Here is a 5,579-nt window from a genome sequence, read left to right as displayed (position 1 = left end):
TTGTGTTGTCGTTGGTATAACCTGTTTTCCAGGATCGCAAAACCCAGAGCTGATGATTATTTCAAATCCATCAATGTCAAGGCGGCGTACCAGACCAACGAGCCTTTTATATTGACAAATCAAGCAACACAGATATTTTTCTTGGAAGACACATTTGCATGTAGCGATGACTGGAGAGTATTGCAAAGGTTTGAGCAGAGGAATTCGTTTAATGAAATTGCACAACAAGATGGTGCTTACACTGCTCCTGATGTACAAGATAACACAGATGTTCCTAATATCTTTGAGAACCATCATGTCAATGACGCCTGTGAAAAGATTGCATGTCGAGCTGTGGACATACAAGAGTTGATCAAGAAGAAGCCAACGTTCGAGGATGTTGAGGACGAAGAAGAAGATGACACCGTGGGGAATTACGATTCAGACTGATACACATGGAGAAGATGTTGACTCTGCTGCTGCGGATGATGATTACATTGCTTTTGTCATATTTGCCTGTCAGAAGACGTTTTTTTATCTACTATGTGAAATTGTGTTTGCTATAACAACTGAAACCTGATGAACATGTTGTTTAGTATTTTGCTGTGAGAACATCACTTGTTATGTATGCTGATTTGTGTTTGGTGATTGTATGACAAATAAAACATGATGACATTGTTGTTTAGTTGTACTCATATTTGGCTGTGAAACTTGAATTTGATGACATAGTTTGTTGTTGGACTGCAATTTGATCGACGTCTTCGAATGAGAATAAAGCTGACCCAACAGAGCCTCTGCTATTTATTTATTTATATGAGCAAAAGGGGATACCCCCTGATTTTCATTAATAGAAATCATTAGATGTTCACAACACTACGCCCAGCCCGCTACACAGGTTTCATTCATTACTAGTTTCAAGAAAGTGCTCATGTCGTAGCCACTGAATACATCACGAGTGCTACATACACTTCAAATAAAGAGACAATCATCCTACAGAGCACATCGATTTTTCCCGTTATCTTCACAAGCTCTTTCATCTCCTCATTGCTGTCAAGGCCGTTCAGCAGCTGTTGCTTGGCCATGATTAGAGGAACTGCATCTTTAACCTTCTGCTCTGCATCTTCCTCTTCTGTCGTTCCTTCAGTTACTTGTCCAACACCCCAACCTGCTGGTATTGGGATTCCTCGGCTAACCAAATAATCAGCGTAGTTGCATTCCCCCACATCAGCAACTTTCCCAGAAATACAAATCACACGAATCTTCCCTTTTCTCCATGAATCAAATTGGAAGATCATCAACCAAACTATTAAAAAATCAGCAACTGAAAGCAGCAGAACAACACTTAAACATATTATTAGCCCATGATTCGGGCATTTGAGAAAGACTCGGCCAGGGTTGTGGATTGTGGTTGAGACGCGACGGATGACTCTGCGTGATTTGCAGCAGTGGCACCACACCAACGGCAGCGGGTTGCGATGAGCAATCGGCTGCGGTGCGCGTGCCGGCGGGGGTGTGATGAGACCCACAGGCGATGGTACGGGTGGCGACTTGGCGCATATTTGGTTGTTGCCTGCTGAAGAGCAGGTGGACGAGCAGCCAGCGGACATGGTTGCTGCAGCCAGAGCTTCTGATGCTAGGCAGAGTAAGAAGAGAAGAGGAGAAGCGAATGTTGGATATGTCAGTTTCATTACTTGCAGAGTAGCATAGATAGTCATAGTCTAGGTTTGGATTCGAACCAGCTACAGGAGCACGTCTTTCTTTTTTCTAAAACTCGGCAACGTCTCTTTACTAGTACACTAGCTTGTTCCGTACGCCTTCCCAAGTCTTTGGTTTTCTTTCTATATATAAAAGAGTATGCTACTTGGTGTCCGCTTAATCAACAAACGATTGTGCCAACCTTGCCCGTTGGATTGACATTCAACGTCTGTCGCGTTTCTTCAGTCTCTTCTTCCTCGAGCCGCCAAAGCTAAACCAGCGCCGACGGGACCGCCTGCTCCAGCCTCCCACGGCTGGCTGTGATCTTCCCCGGATCCTGTTCGTTCCCGTCTGAGGCCTCACCATCGTCCTCCGCCTTGGTTCGCTCGCCGCGGCGCCGCCCTCCGGTGTTGTCAACATGGTCAACAACCGAGAGGAATAAGGAGATGAATGTACATGGTGAGGATGACAGTAGGGACCCAGCAGCGCGCACAGTAATTTTGTTTTTTCGGGACGGAGAAGGGTATCAACTGGGTTGTGCGAGACCCGTGGCCCGTCTAGCCCAGGCTTTTATTTCATATGTTTAGCACATGACCAGCCCAGTTTGTTTTTTTCCTTTCTGAAAATGGCTAGCCAGCTATTTTGTTTTTTGCAGAATAACCAACGTAGGCCTACTTGCTTTTCTACGCCCTGCTGGGCCGGAAATCTTTCAAGACAAGGAGTGATGCATTTTGCCCAGAAAATGGGCTATAAGTAATAAGAAATGGGCTATAAGTAATAATAAATGGGCTATAAAATGAAAAAAATACAGCAAACAGGCAATTAGTTCCAAAATAATGTTTTCTTTCGGATTTTGATATTTTAAATTTCATTGTTTTTGTGCGGGTAAAATTTCATTGAATTTAAATTAAGGTATATTTAGATTTAAAATTAATTTGAACCTGGCTAGAAATTTTGGGCTGTATGCTGTTTGGGACAGATTTGGAGGCTGACTTGTGGGTCTACTAGGTTGGCGTGTACTTTGGCTTTGTCAACTTAGTCCACAAACGATTCTAGTAGCAGTGACCGTTGGATGTTAATCCAACGGCTGTGCTGTTTCTTTAATATCTGATCTTCTTGCTCCAGCCGCCCAAACCAGCTCTGGTGGGACTGCCTGCTCCTGGGTCCCGTGGGCGGCTGTGCTGCCGCACAGGCCGCACCGCCCCACCCTACTTCATTGCTGGTCAGGCCATTCCTCTACTCACCCACACCTCATGTTATTTTCCGGCGACGGCAGCCGGACCAGTAAACCCTCGTACTCCCCACCGCGTGGGCAACATTGTCGAGTCTTCCCCGGCTCTGTGTCGTTCCCTTCCTAGGCCTCGCTGCGTCCACCTCCTTGGTGCTCTCGGCGCGGCCTAGTCAACGTGGTCAACGAACGACATCCATCGACCATGGACCGTACGCTCAAAATAATGATTCCTCTACCTGGCAACTGGGACCCACCGGAAGGGCCTCTGTATTTCGCGAAAAAAACATTCCCCCACTGACATGTCGAACCCACCAGCTATATCTTCGCACGCAAGGAAGTGCCTCCTTATTACGCACAAAAAATGAATACCCCCTGTCGGTGTCAAAACCGGCGGATCTCGGGTAGGGGGTCCCGAACTGTGCGTCTAGGCGGATGGTAATAGGAGGCAGGGGACACAATGTTTTACCCAGGTTCGGGCCCTCTTGATGGAGGTAAAACCCTACGTCCTACTTGATTAATATTGATGATATGGGTAGTACAAGAGTAGATCTACCACGAGATCAAGGAGGCTAAACCCTAGAAGCTAGCCTATGGTATGATTGTTGTTCGTCCTACGGACTAAAACCCTCCGGTTTATATAGACACCGGAGAGGGCTAGGGTTACACAGAGTCGGTTACAATGGTAGGAGATCTACATATCCGTATCACCAAGCTTGCCTTCCACGCCAAGGAAAGTCCCTTCCCAACACGGAACGAAGTCTTCAATCTTGTATCTTCATAGTCCAGGAGTCCGGCCGAAGGTATAGTCCGGCTATCCGGACACCCCCTAATCCAGGACTCCCTCAGTAGCCCCTGAACCAGGCTTTAATGACGACGAGTCCGGTGCGTAGATTGTCTTCGGCTTTGCAAGGCGGGTTCCTCCTCCAAGTACTTCATAGAAGATTTGGAACAGAAAGGTAGTGTCCGGCTCTACAAAATAAGTTTCCACATATTGCCATAGAGAGAATAATATTTACACAAATCTAATCTGCTGACGTATTCCGTAGTGTGACATCACACCACGACCAAGTCTTTATTCGAATCGTTTTACTGTCCCACCTCAGCGCGTTTAGCGAGGCGGTTTCCTTGGCACGTCTTGTCAAAGCAGAGATCGTGTCCCCTTATTCTGGGATTCTCATCAATACAGGCGTGGGTAACCCAACCGTACCCGTTGGTATGTTTTCTCGATCAAAGGCGAGTCCCAAACGGTCACGGGGAGGGCCCTTGGTATTCAACCTCTTATAAAGAGAACAAGGCCTTACTCCTTTCTTTCAATCTCAAACGAGTTTTCCCTTCGCCTCGAGTTCCAACACCCAAGGCTCCAGATTTCAGGCGCTTCGGACCTTCGACAATTTCCGGTTCCGACCTTCGAGGGCAATGGATGCCCTCCTCCGTCACGGAGGAGGACGTGCTGAAGTTGAGAGAGGCCAGGTTCTTGACCGGCGAAATCTCACATAGGCTGCCTGCTCAAGGGCAGGTCATTCCCACTCCCAAGCCTGGTGAGAGTGTGGTGTTCATGTCTCACTTCCTTCGGGGGCTAGGCTTCCCGACGGATCCCTTCGTGAGGGGGCTCATGTTTTATTATGGGCTGGAATTTCACGACTTAGCTCCGGAGTCCATCCTCCATATTTCCTCATTCATCGTCGTGTGTGAAGCCTTCCTCCGTATTACTCCTCACTTCGGACTATGGCTCAATACCTTCAAAGTAGAGTCAAAGATGATCGAGGGACAGCACGCGGAGTGCGGAGGTGCTTTTATAAGCAAGAATGCTGGTGCTCCATGGCCCGAGGGCTCTTTTCAAGGGGAGTCTAGCTTATGGCAACGAGAGTGGTTTTATATCACAGCTCCCAGGAGCACCAAGTGGGTGGCGCTGCCTGCTTTCCGCTCGGGTCCCCCGCCACGACTGGCGTCATGGGTCAATAAGGGGCTGGACTGGGGGTCGGCAAAGGACGTGCCCCTGTTGCAGAGCCGCATCCGAGATCTCCTAGAAAGAGACATCAGTCTGGTCGTGGTGATGCAGGTTATGTTAATTCGCCGAGTTCTGCCCTGCAAACGTCGCCCCCTCCGCCTGTGGGAGTTCAACCCGGAGGGACCACGAGTTCTCCAACATTTTCTTGGCATGACGCTCGTGGAGATGTACAAATTGTTCTTCGGACCACAAGTAGTGTGTCCGGATTCTACGGAGGACGCAGGTCTGAGCTGCAATCGTCCGGATACTCAAGTAAGTAGCCTTGTGCCTAGACTCGCTATCCGTATATTTATCATAAAATTTCCCCTAAAAGAATTGTGCTTTAAACAGGAGTGGATAGCGAAAGCAAAGCTAATCAGGTGTCCGGCCCCCCTCCCCGAGACCACGCCGGGTCCCGTGCTAGTCAGGATGTTGGAGGTTGTGCCTTCAAAGGAAAGCGAGGGAGGGGACAAGGAAGCTACAGCCTCCTCGAAGGAGGTTGTACGGAAGGGAGGAATCGAAAATTCCTCTACTCGGGGGAAGAAGAGGACCGCCTCTGAAGACCCGGAGACCATGGCCTCAAAGCGGGGGAAGAAATCTTCGCCAGAGGGTCCTGTGCTGGGGGATACTTTGGCCGAATTATGCCCTCAAGGGGATTAGCCCTCCACCGAGCCGTAAGTAGAGAGG

The sequence above is a fragment of the Triticum urartu genome, chromosome 3A, assembly GCF_056163025.1.
Source record: "Triticum urartu cultivar PI428250 chromosome 3A, HENAU_Tu73, whole genome shotgun sequence".
Classification (NCBI taxonomy): Eukaryota; Viridiplantae; Streptophyta; class Magnoliopsida; order Poales; family Poaceae; genus Triticum; species Triticum urartu.
The sequence above is the reverse complement of the archived record's forward strand: the minus strand, read 5'-3'. Positions refer to the sequence as shown.